This window comes from Sander lucioperca, chromosome 14 (genome assembly GCF_008315115.2).
Source record: "Sander lucioperca isolate FBNREF2018 chromosome 14, SLUC_FBN_1.2, whole genome shotgun sequence".
NCBI classification, from domain to species: Eukaryota; Metazoa; Chordata; class Actinopteri; order Perciformes; family Percidae; genus Sander; species Sander lucioperca.
Window position 1 is genome coordinate 2,559,778 of NC_050186.1, and position 18,227 is coordinate 2,578,004.

Sequence of the window (18,227 nt, forward strand, 5' to 3'; positions counted from 1 at the left end):
AATTTTAATAAAATATAATGTTAGCCTATCCAAAATTGTATGTATTTAAATGCAGTATTACCATCACATACCAACAATTCAGGAAATAATCTAATGAAATACGATTTTCAAACCTTCACTCCCCATTGGGCTGTACCATTTCTCTGGTACGTTCAGACTGTGTTCCTTGCTATGGTTCTTTGATATTAATTCACTAGCTGTCAAAAGGTACGTACCGGGTATGGGCGCAGGCGCTGGTGTGTCAGCGAAATTAAGAGTAAGAGGCTGTATCAACTTTAATCTCTGCCTGTGGTTTTGACCGCCATGTATATCATCATGCGTTGTGCTTTGTGGTAAATGTTATGAGCAGCTCGTCATCTAAACAGGATTTCAGAACTGTCTTAATTTGGTTGATCATAGTGTTTCTCTCATCTATAATGAAGTCATAGTCTAGCTAGCTAGCTAGCTAAAAGTTCACGCAGCTCCTGAAGCTCTCTGTACCATGCAAATATTGTCTGTATCTTGGTGAAACTAAGCCAAGAATGGTTGCATTAATGCAAGCAGTTTATTATCTCATGTACAAGTTTGTCAGATGGAAACGTGCTCAAATGTGTGTGTTTGAACTGCTGCAGAAGCTAGCTAGGCTAGCTAGTCTATCTGTACTTAGGCGCAAGATAGGTCTTCACTCCCGTCCCGAACAACATACAGTGGCACAGATTAGTGGTTCTCATGTGTGTAAGCCTATATAAAATGGAGAGTGATGTCACCAGTCGAAATAGCTGTACCCCCCGAAGCTCACGGTATAATTCGAACATTGACGATGAGTAAGAGTCTATTCATGAAAGTGGCTCTTAAAAACTATCTTGTGTTTCTGTTGTATTTAGTGGATTGCTTATATAGGTCAAGTTCATGCTGTAACAATACATTTTCTCTGAGCAAATTAAAACAAAAAACATCTTCTTTGCCATAAAATGGAAGTAAAGAAAATGTGAATAATGCGTACAGAATGAAGTCCATTCAGTGAAGGCAGACTGACAGGCACTTCTTCTGCATCCACATCCTGTCCTGCTTGTTTACTCCGGAGGCTCTCTTTTGCATTGGCTACAATACCTTGATGTCACCCATCGATTGTCAGCAGTTAGAGAGACGCACAATGCCCTGATTAGCATACAATTAGGATTGACCTGCTGCCCCTGGGACCGGATGGAGCGAGGGATGGATGGAGGGCTTTAGAGGGAGGGAGAGAACAGCAGCCTGACACAGTGGCATCTGTTTCTGCTGACACGTGCAGGACACTGGTAGGGTCTCAAAGGGCACTGTGGGACAAGGTGTGCCAAACCTGTATTGACGTCTGGGAGAGGTGTCTCGGCCGCACTGACGGACGCCACTATGAGGGCTTAATGACCGCCCCGGCCAGGGAAAATGTGCAGAAATGCGTGTGGCTGTTTGTATGTGTCTGAAATATAGTTGTGCATGTTAAGAGAGTTAGAAAAGTGATTGAAAACAACACTTTGTCCAGCAAATATAGATATCTGCATGATACCACATTTGGAAAATACACTTCAGGTGATTCTTGTGCTGCAGCTAATTATTTTCTCTATCCAATGTGTTATTGGATAGAGAAAATAATAATATTGCTTATTGTTCTGTTTAGAAAATGTCCAAGGTGACACCTTCAAATAGTTTTTGTCCCACCATCTGAACAAAACGTATTCAGTTTACAGTGATATAAACCAGAGAAAATCAGCAAATCCTTACACTTAAGGCGCTGTTACATTTAACAGCAACATTTTGCCTTTTTTACTGGATAAATGACCATTTGCCAGTAATGAAAATCAACTAATAGATTAACCAACTCATTGATTCAGCATTAGGCGAATACAATTTTTATTTTGCTCCAGACCATTGACTGTATATAAAGATGGACGACACGTCTCCTATTCCACCCACATGGTGCCAAAATATCCCAGATATGGGCATTACCATCTTGCGCTGGTGATGTCATTTGGAGCCAGGGTATAGTGATCGGGGTGTGGAGCCAAGGTATCGAGGTCCCATCCATACACCCACCCTCGATCGCAAGTCAATCACAGCTGTCAATCATGACGTCAAACCCCCTTCTTATAGCATCAAATAATTAATTAAAACCAAACTTATCAGAAGAATGAAAACTTGAACATACTGTACATGAGCAAGATCAGAACTACCTAAAATGACAGAGACCATCTTTGGGGAAAAAAATATATTTTATGTGTACTTTGATTTTTTTGTTTGGCTCATGCCCTATCCACTAAGTGGAGAGGGAGAGTTTATGACCTATACTGCAGCCAGCCAACAGGGGTTATTGAGATGTTTTGGCTGTAGACACTTTTTCTTGTTTAACACTCACATTAAAAGTTACTATATGTAACTTTTTAATGTTTCTGAAACTGTGTAATTTTCCATCTGATGATCATAAATGACCTGTAACAGCAAACGTTACCAACAATGAAAAGAACGGAATTTTTATATAGTTTTTATTAGTTATCTGTTGTAGTTATGGCTGATACTGGGGCAGGACAATCAAAGAAAAACAAAGAACAACTAAAAGCTAAAAGGGAAATGACAGACAACGTGCGAATAGTCGAGTCAACTTCAGTCGGGCTTTCAACAGACAATTAGCCATATCAGCAGGACAACAGGAGACAATTACAGGACTGTAAATGATTCAGAACCCACCCTGAATTGGCCCTCAGGTTTGTAATATTCATAAAATAACTTTACAATGCGCGATGTGGTTGTACACACGCTTACTCGGTAATACATCACCAGACCTTTACGACAGCAGGTGTAGTAAAAACACTACCAGTATTGTCCACAGAGCACTCTGGGATGGAAGAAAAATGTGCTTTGGTTTATTGGCATTTCTTTAAACCAATCACAATTGTCATGGACGGCGCTAAGCACCGGACAGAGCCACGGTGCTGCTGCAAAATAGCCTTGGGAAGGAACTTGTATTGGTGGAACATGTGTACGTTCAAAAGCTGTTTTAGTCGTGCAACAGAAAACTCAGATTGGACAGATAGTCTAGCTAGCTGCCTCGATTTACCCTGCAGAGATCTGAGGAGCAGTTAACCATAGTCCTCATAAATCGACCGGAGTTTAAAATTCCACGAAAGAAAGCGGACCTCCGACCAAAAAGAATTCGGACATCCGACGGAATTTCCAGCGGAATTTCCAGCGGAATTTCCAGCGGAATTTCCAGCGGCTACGGAGCAATCCCAGAAGTGAAACGTCGTGGATATAGACCACAAATAGGCACTTTAACTAAAGTAGATACTTAAAATTGAATTCTTGGCTGAGGTGCCCAATGATAGAAACTTGATCCTACTGCAGGCAATTGTTTTAGTGTTTCTTGTAACAGCAAATAAAATTCTGGAAACTTAACCTGAGAAGACACAGAGATATTCCGTCATGTCATCCAAGTAAATCATTTGAACTCTGCCTTTTTGCATTGTGTGTTAAATGGTTGCTGGTGAGACACTGCAGTGAAGATATGCAGCGCTGGCTGTCTTTGAATTTGTATGAGTAGAGCATGCTGAAATATAAAAAATGTTCCACTAGAATGAAGCATTGCTTTGGAAACTGTTGTAATTCTCCTGCTGGCTTCTTAATGACCTTACATGCCTGTACTTTAATGGAGATTTATATGTTTGAAGATGTGACCTTTCTATTATCTCCTCTGGTGTGATCTGTTGTCATCTCACTCTTACCGTTCTTCTCTCCTCTCCTGACACACCTATAGTGGCTACCTCTGCAGCCGCAGCAGCGAAGCCTTAATCAGAGGTGCGTATCAATAATATTGAATCCAGAAATCCCCTTGTGTCCTGTGGCGTTTGTTCTGATGCATTGATGTACTATTGACGGAAACAGGACGGCCAACGGTGACAAATTAAAATGTCAGCCATGGCAAAGGTGAGCCTCGCCTCTCCTCGCCGCGTCCTTAAGGTGGGGTGACAGGCCATCAGCTGAACGATTCCTGATAAAATGCTGATACATCTCACACACACACACACACACACACACACACACACACACACATACAAGGACATCGGTGACAAGGGGAATTGCATATTGAAAGGAAGTGAGTCAGGTGAGAGGACAAGTAGGGGGGATAGACTGTGATATAATGGTTTAATAATAGCATTCTGTTTAGTGGTTTTGGTTGTAATGGAGTTGAGGCTGTCACAATGTCCATTTTTAAAAGCAGCTCCCGATTCACATATTTGTTATATATCAGTTATATAGCCACTTTTTCACCTACCAGTAAAATATGATTATGAGTACTGATGGCCACTGCAATTACACAAATGAGAGCATTTTCCAAGTATTAAATTACACAAATTATAATGCTGGTGCACAGTTGTGTCATTTAGCATGAGTAGGCTTGATGCACGTTGATTTCATGCAGCGTGTTTGGAGGAGTGAAATGAAATGAAGACAAAGTGACGGAGGACCCGAGTGCCAGGCATGCTGTCAGCATTTAAATATCAGGCCTTATGCGTGCACTCCCACCCGTCTACCCACACACACGACACACAGAGTATATGATAACTGTTAAATAAAATCACCGACCAAGCTTTGGAAGAACTTAAGCCTCCTCGTCTCTCTTCTGACTGTTTTGACAGTTGATCTGGATGTAATTGTGGCTACTTATAAATGTTCTCCTCTGCACATTAATCTGTCAATGTCATTCTCCTGATGTTCCAGCTGTTCTGTGATTGTAATGGAGTTGCATTGTTGATGAGCACAACTCTGACAGCCAACTGTCCAACCAGCCCGGGACAGCAATGGTAGCCCGGGCCTCAAGAGAACCCTCATCAGCCAACCGGGGTCAAGGACTGCCACTGATTGACAGCTCCGTTTAAGTTAGATCTACATTAAGTCACTGTGTTTACACGACATGCATCCTAACTTCCAGGGACTAACGAGTGCCTCAACTGTAAGGGTGTCTGGTTTCCAGAACCAGAGGACTGCTCTGATATCCTGCTGTTGTAAGTAATGGATGGAGGGAGCGGTACTGTCGGTATCAGGTTTGTTTTATTCATGTTCTCTGTTGCAATATTAAGCCTGCTATCGAGCCATCCTTGACTGACCTGTACTGACGGGAGCCTCTGCAGTATGATCAGACCAACTCCTCGCCTCGCTCCTTAAAGTGCCCATATTATGAAAAAATCACTTTTTCTGGGATTTGGGGTGTTATGTTGTGTCTCTGGTGCTTCCACACACATACAAACTTTGAAAAAAAAACCATCCATGCTGTTTAGAGTGAGATACAGTTTCTGAATGTGTCCTGCCTTCAGTCTCTGGGTGAGCTGTTCAAAATCGGCACGGCTTGTGACATCACAAGCCGAAACGAGCAGGCTAACCGCAACCATTAGCTCGTAGCGTTAGCATGCTAACGCTAATGCTAACGCTAGCATGCTACCTCGTTCTCAATAGCAAAGCACTGCTACAACACACACAAGTTCACCATAATCTACAAAAGAACTACTTCCATGTGCGCCCTCATTTAGAAGTCTCCCAGCTAATCCTGACTTGTAACTGACCGAAGTTGTAGAAACAGCCTTTCTTTTACTGTCTATGGAGCTAGCTAGCTGACATGATCTACATCTGAGCTACTGAGCATGTGCGAGTGTAATCAAAGATAGTACAGAAGAAGAAAAGAGGTCTCACTCTGTAGCTAAAACAGAGACCAGCTGAAAAGAGGATCTGCAGCAGTGAGAGAGAGCGGTGCAGTACAACAAAATTATGGTGTTTTTTGAAAATTAAACCATGTAAACCTATTCTGGTACAACCTTAAAATACAATTATGAACCTGAAAATGAGCATAATATGGCTGCTTTAAACCTAGATTCATCCTGATCAACACAAACTGTAGTCTAATTAATGCACCAGCATGCGATTTACAGAACTGTTAGCATTGCATCTGTCAACACATTCCTATACATCTTATGGAAAATGGTTTTCTATGAGGATAAATCTGCATCATCCTGCGTTACTTAGAACAGAGGTTAAAAAAAAATTGTATTGCAAATAGTATTGTGAAATGATGCCCATCCATTTAAAAATAAAAAAGACAAACAGCAGTAAAAGACAAACAGGTCAGCTACTCCTGCCCCACCACTGCCGCTCCAATCCCCTCACTTGTTCCCTGATAAACAAACAACTCTGAGTTTGTTCTGTCCTCTACTAAAAGTCGCCTGTCATTGAATGAATCAATAAAATAAATATCTCACCACCATAGGTTTGTAAAGTCCACATTTTACAGTACAGTTTGTGTAACATTGAAACACTTTTTAATTTAAGGAACAGTTCATTTTATTTTCACCTCCATGTTAATCAGGTTTGAGGTTTGGCTCAACTTTGATTGTAAAAGTATACTGTTCTTGCAATGAGTCGTCCTTATTCCAAAGTTAAATAGTTGCCTAACAATGTCAAGTCCTGCGAGTGGTAACTTGTCTGGGATATTTATTGATAATTCACCATTGTAAAACTGCAACAAAAGCGGAAACAAACAGACCAGACAAGAACAGAACAGAGTTTAGCTGTTTCTCCATGTTTCCAGTCTTTGTGGTAAGCTAAGCTATATATATATATAAAAAAGAGCATCAGATTTCTCTGAACAGCTTGCGCAACACAGTACGAATAAACAGGTTTCAGGTTGTTTTTGTAAAGATCTCCATCCATCTCCATAAAAAAAAACAGCAAAATAAAAGAAATTCTCATCCTTTAGCCAGCAAACAGCAAAAATGTGCTAACACCAAACAGCAAGGAGCGAGTGGGTCATCTTTTACCAAAAGCTCAGTTTTTCTCATCCAGATAAAATGTGTGGGTAGTTTCTTACATTTATCCACATTTTAAACATTTTCGGTGTGAAAATTGCCATCTTTGTGTGGACAAAAGGCCAAAATAGAAAGAATAAAACATTCCCAAGGTTGCACACCGAAGGGAATGTGCACAGGTGTCATTCAGAGACGTTTGTGTGGCTTTTTCCTTTATATTTGTACAAGCATGAACATGTTTTGTTCTTCTCCGTTTGAGCACCAAGTTAAGTATCTTATATTGTCTGTATTCTGTATCAGTGAGAGTATGTGTGAAGACAGTCAACAGATCGCTGGCTCATTTTTGACAGAAGTCACAGCTGTCATAGGGACACAGATCACTTCTATTTCTGTCTGTTCTTCGCTCAGTTTCAGTCTTTCTCTCCTCAGTGTGAAAAATGGACACCACCAAGTCCATGAGTAATTTTTCAACGATTAGGTTAGACTGTATAATTTTTGCAGTAATATTTGTGTGGCAGCCAGTCCTTGTAGCTTTTTCATAATGTTGACCACTGTGTTCTTCGTCTTATTTTTGGCAGTTTACACACACACACACACACACACACACACACACACACACACACACACACACACACACACACACAGTGCTGTAATGCCTCTCTGAAAAACTTTTCAATTCTCATGGTGATTTGTGTTTTTACACAGAGAAAACAAAAAGATTTACTGAGCGCCAGTAAATAACCTGTCAAAACTACTAATGTTTAATTAAATTTGAGTTGAGCTATACTTGAAGCTGTTTTGAATGTCTGAAACTGTAGATAGTATGACAGCCTACCACAACGTGCTACAGTAAAGGTGTGTGTTCTCTGCTTGGTGAGGAGAGTGGAAATGTTCCTGGTTGTTTAACCATGTCAGTCCCACATAAATAGTTTGCATTGTCTTGCCATTGTTAACATGACATGCATTTGCCTGGGCGTGGGAGCCAGTACTTTGGGGGGGTTGCCAAGATGATAACATTACATGGGATAAACTAGTTAGTACATTCTCTGTAGATCTTTGTTTTGGAGACATGTGATGGAGCCTATAAAAAGTCCAACATGAACTCTCCTTTTAGCCCTGTTTTTGGTCTCCACCAACTTTTAAGGGTAATATCTGTCTCTTTAGCTGCTAAATGCTCCACAATGTTCACCAGCTAGTCGCTAACTAAAAAACGACACTGGTCAAAGTGGTGAGAGTGAACTAAAACAGTAAAAGCTGTCACCTTCTGCTGATATATATATATATATATATATATATATATATATATATATATATATATATATATATATATATATATATATATATATATTTTGGGTCAGTATACCAACAGTTGTTGGGTGTTTTGCTCTTGACCGCAAGAACAAAACATTCTGACTTTGGTAGACCTTGTACTGGCTGATTGGGTTTATGGGTTTAGTAGTATTTAGCGCCATTGTCAAAATCTTTGTCAGGAACAAAGGCAAAACATTTAACAGACTGGTGTAAAATTAAATTTACAATATTTCTGAATTATTCAAGGGATTCATATCTTTCTGTGTTGAGTAATATTGAGGTTATTATTAAATGTTTGATATACACTAAGACTTCAGGTTGTATGCTACATGGCTGCTTCTCTGAATTGTTCTTGGAGATATATAGATTAACACTAAATAATGGAAACCTAAATGGTAAGCTACATAGTGTTACACTCTCAAACATTCACACTAAATAATTTGCGGTGCTTAGTCAAAGACCATCTCCTTTGTGTCACAACAAAGTCTACTCAGCCTTCTTACAGAAAGTCATTCCTCCCTTATTTCCCTTCATCTCCATCATTTCTCATCTGTTACCATCTTTCTCTCTCACTTTCCTCTCTGCCTCATCTTCATTATCCCCCTCCCTCCTCTCTGCTTCTCTCTCTCTCTCTCTCATCTGCATCTTTTTCTCTCTACCTACGTTTGCTCGCTGCTTTCCTGGTGGTGGAGCCGCGGCCCAGACCTAGTGGTCGTGGGGTTCCAGATGGTCTGGCTGGCAGAAGGTTCACAACTGACCCTTCGGCAGCTGATCCTGTCCTACCTCAAACCCCAGGGGGTCCGGGAGGGAACACGTATCTCAAGCAAGATGAGAGGCAGAGGACAGGAGAGGGACCGGGGGCTGAGGGAGAATTGCGTAACAGCCGAACCTGTCATTTACTGCATCTTATCATCAAACAATCTGAGGCTGTTTCTTTGAAAGTGCCTGCGCTTCGGAGCTTGAAGCACAAGCACACACTTTGCTATCACTCAAGTGCTGTGTAATGAAAAAAGAAAAAAGTAAGTTGAATTGTAGACGGAGGGAGTTGGGAAAAGAAAAAGCAGACAGATCATATTACAGATAGAAATTCAAGACATTGAGGGAGGGAGAATGGAAAGGAAGATTCAGCGAGGCATGGATGACAGCTTGTGACGCCACATTAGTCATTGTGCAAGAAGACAGAGGTGTCTATGCTGCCTCTTTAGTGCTGTCTCCTCTAATGGCTGTGTGTGTGTTTGAGGATGCGGTGCCTACAGCCTATGGTGCGTCCCGCCAATGCTGCCTGTGTTTAGACAGCGGCTGCAGCAGTGTTGATGGAAACACACAGGGGAGGGGGGAGAGGAGAGTGGGGGGAGCAGGGCAGTGCTAATTGGGACAGAAGATCGGGGTCAGGAAGAAAGATGGAGAAAGGAAGAGGAGTAGAGCAGAGACAGGGAGTCCTCAAGCCCTCCGGTGGCTCACTCTGCTTAATGATGCGTCTCTCTCGTAATTAGCAGACGGTAATTAACGGTCGGATCACCTGGGCCTCTGTGGGTCACATTCTCTCTCCGCCACTCCACATCCACGCCTCACTACAAACAAGCGCCAGTCACATCCCTGTGGTCCAGCTCCACAGACCTCCCAGCAGCCCCTGTGGCTCAGACTTAGCTAATAAAAGCATTCCTTCCATATGGGACGCACATTTTATGGATTTATCTATGGCTCTGTCTAAACCAGCTTGTGTTTATTTCCTTATGTATGTGTTTGTCTGTACGTCGCTGCTTCCTCACCGCTCTGCTGCACGTGTGTGTGTGTGTGTGTGTGTGTGTGTGCGCTGAGCGAGTTTATATGGGAGGCAGCCAGTGTTTTGTACACACGGTCTGTCGGGCTGTGTTATAGTGGGCCTTACCTCCAGGCTGGTTTAAATATTAAGGCTCCTTGTGTGGATGCATGAAGTGGCACATTACTGGTTATTCAACCAAGCAAAACTTCACACTCCAATTTAATTATCATGATCTGAACCAGTCAGATTGCACACACTTACTTGACCTTAATGAGCCAAAGGCACTGCGCATGACAGAATAGGCACTCACACGCATAAACACACATTTGGTCGCACACAAACACATGCAAAGAAAAATACACACAGATGGTGGCGCAAGACTCAATATGCTTTTGCTGGCTTGCTTCACGACCGTTAATAAAACATGGAGTTGGTGAGACATTCATTCCAGACAAACCCAACTCCAAACAAGGCTTTGTGCTTAATAATAGAGATATGAATTCATCCATATCTCTTCTTCTCTTTTTCTTTACTTTTACTTGTGTGCCCTGGGATCAGGTCATGTTGGGTTTTGCCCCCCAAGGGTGGCGAGGGCTCATGGGATGTTCACTTTTCTATTCATTGAATTTTAAAGTGACCTTGCAGTGATATTGATCTGCATTTGATGAAACACACTTACATGCAGGGAGACAGACACACATCCATCCTGCCTTGTGCATCCTTCAAAAGCTGAAGGTTATCATAGTAGCAAAGTAAGCAGCGACTTACAGTAGAGTGCTTTGTGGTGTGGAATATTTGTCAGAGTTGTGTGATGGCTGAAGTTTAGGAGTTGTGCTGAGCCATGCAATAAATGCGGGAGGGGCCGGCAGGAGAGATAAGAGAAGAAGAAGGTGGAGAATGGAGTGTTAGGGAGAGAAGGAAGGAAGGAAGGAGGGAGGGGGTGGAGGAAGTCCAACGTGCTTGGTAAAGTCAGTGTGATAGTGTGGTGGGGCAAAAGAAAAAAGGCAAAGGGTGTTATTACGTTAGTGGATTTAAAGGAAGTGAAGAGGAAGCGAGCGCAGAGTACAGCCAGGTGTGAGGGAGAGAAAGATTTCTCTGACCTATTTTATAGAGTTTGGATGCTGCTTGGCCCCACTAGCAGCTCCCTCTTCTGGTACAAAATAAGTAATACACCCAGAAAACTAGTTCTATTAAGTGTTTTCCTTCCTCATTAGTTGCAATGAAAGTCAGCTTTTTACAAATGACTTGCGTCTCAACACACTCATGCATCACTTTGCCCGTTAACAACTGCTGTCAGAGTGAATTTTGGTTTTCAGCACCAAAACAGACCAAAGCTGTGATGACTGTGATTGCAGGAAATGGTTCAGAGATACCCAATTAACTCTTTATCTGTGGCAAAGATCACAATTTCTCCTTAAAGAAAAGTTATAACTGTTTCCTCTTCGCCGCCTTAATTCTGCTGAAATACATGTGAATACATGGGACTAGTGTGTTCCATGTAGCTGTGTCACACCCACGAGTGTGAGATTGATATTCCCCGGAGTCCAGTTTTCCTTGGATTAGGGTGGCACCTAAATCATGGTTGCAGCTGTCGCCGTGGTCCTGCTGCTACGCACTGCCACGTCCTGTTGTGTCCTGCTACGCCCTGCTACATCCTGTAACGCCCTGTAGTGCCATGCTACGCCATGAACTACTACAACTTCTATTTCTAGTCATAGTTCCATTATCTTTATTGTGATTATAATTGCCACTGTTCATCACACCCCCAACCGGCACCGTCAGACACCGCCTACCAAGAGCCTGGGTCTGTCCGAGGTTTCTCCCTCAAAGGAAGTTTTCCTCACCACTGTCACACTAAATGCTTGCTCTTGGGGGAATTACTAGAATTTTTGGGACTTTATAAATTATAGAGTGTGGTCTAGACCTACTCTATCTGTAAAGTGTCTTGAGATAACTCTTGTTATGATTTGATACTATAAATAAAATTGAATTTTTGTGTGTGTGTGTGCGTGTGCGCGTGTGTGCTCGCAAGTCTGCATGGGAGGGTGTGAGGGTGTGAAGGAAGAAACTGCAGTATCTCAAATTCCATTTCTTTATGTCTTCTTTCAAATTAAAGTGATGGTTCGGAGTAATTTCACCCAAGGGTCCTTTGCACCTTGACCTCGAGCCAAACAACCCCCCATAAGCTTTTTTCCCTTGTTATAACGTTGGTCGAGTTAGCGTTATCAGCTGGTTAGTTTAGTGCAGGCGCTAATGGATCCAGGTTTGTATCTCGTAAATGACCCCACTAATAATGCCCGAAATGATACCAAACTTCTACAGTAGTACAAATAGGTTATGTACTCCTAAAACGATGGATTGGAACGTTTGTAAGTACACCAGGAGTTTATTTAAATATCACTTGCCTGCTGGCTTCTGCTCTCTGCTGCTGCTGCTACTGCTACCGGGCAGTAAGAGTGCTTAGGGACGTCTACAAATTACAACACCGAAAAGAGATACAACAAAAATATTTTTTAATTAACTTATTTTTTAAAAGTAAGTGTTGTAGTACAACTAGCAGGAGACAAGTTATAATTGAGGTAAGTTTGGAAACACTACCTTATTTAATCATTAAATTTATAAATATTTTTGTTGTATCTCTTTTCAGTGTTGTAATTTGTAGACGTCCCTAAGCACTCTTACTGCCCGGTACTTACAAACTTTCCAATCCATCGTTTTATGAGTTCATAACCTATTTGTACTACTGTAGAAGTTTGGTATAATTTCGGGCATTATTAGTGGGGTAATTTACGAGATACAAACCTGGATCCGTTAGCGCCTGCACTAGGCTAACCAGCTGATAACGCTAACTCGCCCAATGTTCGATCCAGGTGAAAAAAGCTTCTGGGAGGTTGTTTGGCTCGAGGTCATGGTGCAAAGGACCCTAGGGTGAAATCCGGTACTCCGAACCATCACTTTAACTCCTTCTTTATGTTTGTTTCTGTGGAACAATGTCCAAACATCTCTTTTTGTTTCCACCTTAATCAAACTGACAGAAATATGTCAGACGCATGCGAAATCGTGCAAAAACACGCTCAACAAGGAGAGCCTTTTTATTTTATATTTTAGAGAGTTTTGCTCAATGTGGTTTTGTGTGTGTGTGTGTGTGTGTGTGTGTGTGTGTGTGTGTGTGTGTCATTATGTGCTGTTCGTCAGGCCAGACATGGGAGCACGGTTAAACACAGTGAATCACAGATCTAATCTTTCTGCTTGGTGACATTTACAGAGACAGAAGGATGTTAAAGAGCCTCTGATCATTTCTGGCGTTCATCACGCACAATGACGCTGATTGCCCGCTTAACTGGTACATGCAGGGGTTAATGGAAATTGATTGGTTGCTGTTAATCACTGCAGTTTGTGATTACCTGGCAGGGTCGTATTGATTGCTCATTGATCAGTGCGTCTCTGCCACTTCTTCCACTGTGTCTGTGAGCTCACTGTCATTTAGCGCTTTGCTGGTGCAATATTGTCGTTATGACACCCCAGGCGTCGGTGTTGCTCAATGACTCCCTGGTGGCAAATGTCTGCTGCATTACAGAGGCACCGGTCGGTCAGCCAAAGTTGGATTTACATGGACGCAGAGAGAAAAACCAAACTGGAGAGAATGTATCCGAGTTGAGCCACGTGTTCGTCTGTGGCCTTCAGGCTCTCCCCAGCCAGCTTGTTTTGGTTAAATGGTTCATTTCTTCACTTCCTCACCAGAACTAGGTCTATGGTCATAGGGTGAGAGTGTGGTGTGACTTGAAAATAAAAGTGTACTCTCACCTCTCTCCCTTTCTCTCTCTGTCTCCATGTTATTCATTTCTGTACCTTGGTGTGCCGGGCTATAGCCTCCATTAAAAACCTTGTCTAAAGTAATGAGTTTAAAGTCAGGGTACCTGTCTCAGCTGTGGGAATAGAAACTGTGTGTGTGTGTGTGTGTGTGTGTGTGTGTGTGTGTGTGTGTGTTTCTTGCACCTTGTGTGAGCATCTTACTGCACACCAAGGATTTTGAGAATAATTGCAAGTGTTTGTGTGTGTGTGTGTGTGTGTGTGTGTGTGTGTGTGCGCGCTACGGCTTTGAGGTACGCTTTGACAGCTGCAAATTTAATAAGCAAACGTTAAAGGTAGGGTAAAGGGAGGGGGGGGGGGTATGCACAGGGCTCCGCTTATGAAATATGAATGACTGCTTCTGCATCTTCTTGAGCGGGCTTGATATCGTCTCTGGTTTGCAATTCCCTTGCTCCGCTCTGAACAGGATGTGCAGTCCAGCGGTCTTGTTAGAGGGGATACTTGTTCTGTATATAGATATCTTTCTCCAACTTGTCAAACTGAGCTGCTTACAGTTTAATAGGCTGCGTCATATCTTAACTCAAAGCGATATTTGTCTTTGGTGTAAGAATTTAAACTTTTAGCAGGCATACCCCCGAGTGGCTGCATGAGCAGTCGGTCACCAATACTAAGTGACTCAGCTCTTTAAATTGATGTCACACACTTTGTCTCAGTTAGGAAGCCTACAAAGTAAAGCAAGGTAATTCAGATGATGAGGAGGTACTATGCACTGTACCACAACTTTTACAAGGTTTCTGATTGCTTAATAATCAATCAAAGTTATTTGTTTCTTGTATATGTAAACCAAAGACAGCATCCATAGTTCCAAGCAGCAGATTGACCAAAGGTTGCTATAGAGCATCAGTCTGGGATCAGAAAGTGTCCAGGATAATGTATCAGATTTAATGAAAGATGAAAGTGTGAAAAATGTGGAGTGGTATGGACAAATGCTATCAGACATAATCTTAGTGTCTTCTGGGTCACTTTCATGACATATGAACAGACAACAAACTACAGTAGATACGACATTGGGCCTCATTCACCAAACGTTCTTAAGAACAAATGTGTTCTTAAACCCCACTTATGCAGTTTTCACGAAGATTCTGGCATTCACCAATGTTTTCTTATTTGGGATTTGTTCTTAGGTAAGAACAGAATCTACGCACACTCAAGAGCACTCTTACGCACAATTTAGAGCTGACATGTTTGCGCAATTTTCATTATTTTACACATAATTATACGTTTGTATGTTTTAATAAATACACACTTCTGCTCATTTGTAAAGCACTTTGAATTGCCATTGTGTATGAATTGTGGTAGGCCTATATAAATAAACTTGCCTTGCTTTGCCTTCAGTCCACATCAGTTATGTTAACGGGGAACCCTGCCATCCAATAATAAGTGATTGATCATGCTATTTATACGCCAAGAGTATCTTCTATGTTTTGAAATAAAAAAAATTGCCTCAGATTTCAGATAAAACCATTTCTTTTTCTACTTCATCGGTTCTGCGCCCTTCTCCGGATACAGCGTTCACTGCATGAGTAACTGGATTCCATGCATCGGTTTTATTTGCTGCTTAGGCTATTATGCACTCCTGACGCTACTAAATATGTCTTGTTTTTCTTTAACTTCTTGCCACAGTACCTCCACTTCAGAATTACTGAAGTTTTTCTTTCTTTTGGACTCGAGGCCTCCACCGTCTTTGCCACGTCTTTTGGACATTTCTCTAAGTGTGTACAGGACACGGCCCTGCCATCTCATGCCCTTTTATGGGAATTAATGGGGCGTTTACCTATGCTAAATAGGAGCAATGGGCACAAGCTTTCAATTTACGAAGATATTGGGATTCATCATTCTAAGAACACACCTGCGAACAATTTTGCTGTTTAAGAACACGTCATGAATCAGACGTAGACTTTTCTTAGGGACTTTAAGAACATATTTAAGAGAAAACTTAGGAAGATATTGGTGAATGAGGCCAATTGTTGATAAAGGGGTACTTTAGTGATTGAGTATTGCATTTACATAAAGTTTTGGGATTTGCAAGAGACGGATTCATTAAACAATGGTAAAAATCTAAACAGCAGAGGTCGAGATATTCTGACATATAAGGCATCAGTGTGCAGATCGTTGAACAATGTCCTTAACCCTTTTCCCCCCAGAAGTGGATATGACACATGCCTTTGGTGTGGGAGATCTGGGTTTGATTCCCACTGCAATACATCAACCAATGTGTCCCTGAGCAAGACACTTAACCCCTAGTTGCTCCAGAGGCGTGCAACCTCTGATATATAGCAATTGTAAGTCGCTTTGGATAAAAGCGTCAGCTAAATGACATGTAATGTAATGTAATCTCTACCATTCATCCCATATGATAAGAATACATCATAAACCAAAGCTTCATGACACAATCAGGGGTATTTTCTCAGACTTGACAAAGCTTCTCCAGAGCTGAAAAAGACATTAAGACTTTCACAGGACTCATGACAAATAAACATGCATCATTGTGGACATTAAGTATTATTCCTGGTAAGGCTGGAAACATTTGCTTATGAAAAAGTTTGAAACCAATATTTAACATCAGCCTTTGCGAGATTGTTTTGTTAATCTACTTTTAGATGCAGAATACATTCCTATAATCTGCTAAGCTTTGTAAGATATAATAATCAGGCTTGTAGCTTACAAAGAACCCACACTTTAATAAGTACTTTATTCTTGAATTTGTTTCTAAATGGAGCCTTATCTAATATAGATGGTTTAAGACTGCAATACTGCAAGATGTTGCCTATTTTCCATGCTGAACTGTAATAACTTTATGTCTCTCTCTCTCTCTCTCTCTCTCTCTCTCTCTCTCTCTTTCTAAACCCCAGGACTGCTCTTTCTAGTGTTCAGTTTGTTCTAATTTCTTCATATAATAAGCTTTAGTTGTGCTGTGCATACTGTAGAAAACAACAGACCTGCATAATGTCTCCCTGTCCTGCTCACAGCCTGGTTTTATTCACTTAAATCTTTTTCTGACTGAATATTCATTCAAAAGTTAAGAAATACACCAAAGGAGGCCTCTTCCAGTGGTGCTGGGAATTAAACTACAGTGAAACATTAATACTTGTTTATGTTGTAAATATTTTCAGGATGCTCTGCAGTTTAAACTGAGTGTGCAAACCACAGAGGTAACCCAGTCTTTTACATTCCAGAATACAATTAAAAAAATGGCCTAAGGGCAGATACTGTACAATGAACAGTAACCCATCAAACAAACAGAGAGGAGAAAAATTGTTATAACAGTGGCATCATATAGATCACGTACCAGTGTTGGACGTATTGTTTGTCTGCTAAGCTAATAAAATAACTATCTGCTTGATTTAGCCTGAGGCCTAAAGACTAAGTAGATCTCAAACATCCAAGCAACCTGCTGGCTTTTAGAAGCTTTAGACTCGCTTAAAAGTGACATGAAAACAACATATGATTTAAAGCAATGTATAGTACATGTAACACTTACACAGTAACACAGAGCTTGCCGACTGTACGTTTTAGAATGAAGTAACCACCCCGAGTCTGTCTAAACACTTTTTCCACATAAGTGAAACAAAGGCAAACAAGGTCATCAGACATTTAACTTTCTTTGTTTTCCTCCTCTATTCCCCATTTCCAATGTATATTAATTCCACCCCCTCGATCTTAAGATTAGATTCCTTTCGTCCCAACAGAGGGGCCTCCCCCCTCCCTCCCCGGCCTCCAACACTGAAAGGGTGATGAAATGCGAAAGAAAGGCGCCGTAACGAAAAATAATTCAGCCTCCATTTCTGCGCATCACTATGCAGAGAAAGAAGCCTTCCGTCATCTGTTCTCCGAGATGCTGCGGTTCTCCATAGTATTCAATTTAACCCCTCTATCCCTCTTCTTCAACCTCAATAACACACACGCACACACATCTTTTACAGGTCCCATAGTAGCAGAGAACTGGTTGCATGCTCACTCGGCTGAATAGGATGGAACTGATGACGTTACAGGCACACACAACTGCTCTCATTAGCAGTCTCATACCGATAATGTGGAGATGAAAAGACACTGTACCCCTGTGTGCGCCGTGCTTTTTTCTATGAGCTTACAATATGCATTACTGCACTGCTGAAGCCTTGAGAGACACACAGTACTTACGGCATTGTTTTACCATGCTTTGTGGAGGGGAGAGAGCATTTCCAGTCCAGCCAGGGGAGAACGCTTTTGTTACAGAACGGCGTACGACTGACAACAGGATGAATAAATTAATGTTGCTTCAGTCTGTGTCAATGATTATATCATTGCTGTTAACCAATCTACATATTTTTTTCATGACATTTTTTAATTTGACCTTTACATATCTCATATTTGAGTCCTGGATAAATGAAAGTTAGCTGCAACTACTCTTTAGCCATTAATCTGCTGATTATTTTCTCGATTAAACAATCAATTGTTTGGTGTATGAAATGTCAAAATTCCAATTCCCTAAAGCCCAAGAT